A 3,204-nucleotide genomic window follows, 5' to 3' on the forward strand; every position below is an offset into this window, starting at 1 on the left:
ACAACTGAACTACAACTAAACTACAACTGAACTACAACTGAACTACAACTAAACTACAACTGAACTACAACTAAACTACAACTGAACTACAACTGAACTACAACTAAACTACAACTGAACTACAACTAAACTACAACTGAACTACAACTAAACTACAACTGAACTACAACTGAACTAAAACTAAACTACAACTGAACTACAACTAAACTACAACTAAACTACAACTGAACTACAACTAAACTACAACTGAACTACAACTGAACTACAACTGAACTACAACTGAACTACAACTGAACTACAAGTAAACTACAACTGAACTACAACTGAACTACAACTAAACTACAACTGAACTACAACTGAACTACAACTAAACTACAACTGAACTACAACTAAACTACAACTAAACTACAACTGAACTACAACTAAACTACAACTGAACTACAACTGAACTACAACTGAACTACAACTGAACTACAACTAAACTACAACTGAACTACAACTGAACTAAAACTAAACTACAACTGAACTACAACTAAACTACAACTAAACTACAACTGAACTACAACTAAACTACAACTGAACTACAACTGAACTACAACTAAACTACAACTGAACTACAACTGAACTACAACTAAACTACAACTGAACTACAACTAAACTACAACTGAACTACAACTGAACTACAACTAAACTACAACTGAACTACAACTAAACTACAACTGAACTACAACTAAACTACAACTGAACTACAACTGAACTAAAACTAAACTACAACTGAACTACAACTAAACTACAACTAAACTACAACTGAACTACAACTAAACTACAACTGAACTACAACTGAACTACAACTAAACTACAACTGAACTACAACTAAACTACAACTGAACTACAACTGAACTACAACTGAACTACAACTAAACTACAACTGAACTACAACTAAACTACAACTGAACTACAACTGAACTACAACTAAACTACAACTGAACTACAACTAAACTACAACTGAACTACAACTGAACTACAACTGAACTACAACTAAACTACAACTGAACTACAACTAAACTACAACTGAACTACAACTGAACTACAACTAAGCATTTAGAAAATAACAAAAACTAATATAAACTATCAAACCTGCTCTAAAAACTAATTAAAACGAACTGAAATAGAGAAAAAAAGTCCAAACTAAATAAAACTAAACTAGAATGAAAACTCCAAAACTATTCGAACCTTGGTCTGGACCAGAACAGAACTCTACTTGTGTCTCTACTCTGTTGATTTTATAGGAGTTTAAAGAAGATAAAAACAGAAGGTAACCCAAGTGACTGTCCTTTATTTGGGGGAGGGTCATGACTGTTCTTGGGCCTAAAGCCAGAACATGAGGGCTGAGCCTTTTCCTGTCACATGTTTGTTTATTGTAAAAGCGTGGTGCTTATATCACCTGCCTATGGAGATGAACAGAAGAGAGCAGAAAAGAATAGATTGATTTCCTGGTGGTTAACACGCAGTACAGACACAGTGTTTAGAATTCAGGTTCCAGCAGCAGTCTTTTCAATAAACAGCCTGACAGTCTGATTTATGGCTGCGCTCCGCTGCACCTCCTTTCTACGCCTCTTCTCTCTTTCTCTATCTTTGGATCGCACTTCTTTTATCGTTTATACCGCACTTTTGCACACATCAAGGCAGGTTTAACTCTAGAAAAAAACTCCTACAAGTCCACATACTGAAGCTCTTCGGGGAAAAATTGTATCCTAAACTATCATGGACACACACACAAATAAATAAATAAATAAATAAATAAATAAATAAATATATCCTCTATATGTATATATGACGTGTTAAAGAGCGCTGAAACAACAGTTCATAATGTCCTAAGCCAATAAAAGAGTTGAATGATCCTTTTTTATTAGGAGTCAAACATTTTGTCACCTCTGAAATGTTGAGGAAAGTGTTGTTTGATGGAGAACATGTTTTTAATGGAGAGACCGTTAGACTTCAGAACCTCTGTTCTAAGAGAGGAAGATTATGTTCTTTATGGATGAGGTTCCTCATCCGAGAAATTAACCCGTTGGAAGGCCCCCGTACAGACCCCCGTACAGACCCCCGTACAGACCCCCGTGCAGACCCCCGTACAGACCCCCGTGCAGACCCCCGTGCAGACCCCCGTACAGACCCCTGTACCCCCGTACAGACCCCCGTGCAGACCCCCGTACAGACCCCTGTACAGACCCCCGTACAGACCCCTGTACCCCCGTACAGACCCCTGTACCCCCGTACAGACCCCCGTGCAGACCCCCGTACAGACCCCCGTACAGACCCCCGTACAGACCCCTGTACCCCTGTGCAGACCCCTGTACAGACCCCCGTGCAGACCCCCGTACAGACCCCTGTACCCCCGTGCAGACCCCCGTACAGACCCCCGTGCAGACCCCCGTGCAGACCCCCGTGCAGACCCCCGTACAGACCCCCGTGCAGACCCCCGTACAGACCCCTGTACAGACCCCCGTACAGACCCCCGTACAGACCCCCGTACAGACCCCTGTACCCCCATGCAGACCCCCGTACAGACCCCCGTACAGACCCCCGTACAGACCCCCGTACAGACCCCTGTACCCCCGTGCAGACCCCCGTACAGACCCCCGTGCAGACCCCCGTACAGACCCCTGTACCCCCGTACAGACCCCCGTACAGACCCCCGTACAGACCCCTGTACCCCTGTGCAGACCCCCGTGCAGACCCCCGTGCAGACCCCCGTACAGACCCCTGTACAGACCCCTGTACCCCCGTGCAGACCCCCGTACAGACCCCCGTACAGACCCCTGTACCCCCGTGCAGACCCCCGTACAGACCCCCGTACAGACCCCTGTACCCCCGTGCAGACCCCCGTACAGACCCCCGTGCAGACCCCCGTGCAGACCCCCGTGCAGACCCCCGTGCAGACCCCCGTACAGACCCCTGTACCCCCGTACAGACCCCCGTGCAGACCCCCGTGCAGACCCCCGTGCAGACCCCCGTACAGACCCCCGTGCAGACCCCCGTACAGACCCCCGTACAGACCCCTGTACCCCCGTGCAGACCCCCGTACAGACCCCCGTGCAGACCCCCGTACAGACCCCTGTACCCCCGTGCAGACCCCCGTGCAGACCCTGTATAACCCGTTGTTGGTGCTGTGTGTCCAGTTGCTGTCTGTGTGGTGTATAT

Source organism: Sphaeramia orbicularis, chromosome 1 (genome assembly GCF_902148855.1).
Source record: "Sphaeramia orbicularis chromosome 1, fSphaOr1.1, whole genome shotgun sequence".
In the NCBI taxonomy this organism is placed as follows: Eukaryota; Metazoa; Chordata; class Actinopteri; order Kurtiformes; family Apogonidae; genus Sphaeramia; species Sphaeramia orbicularis.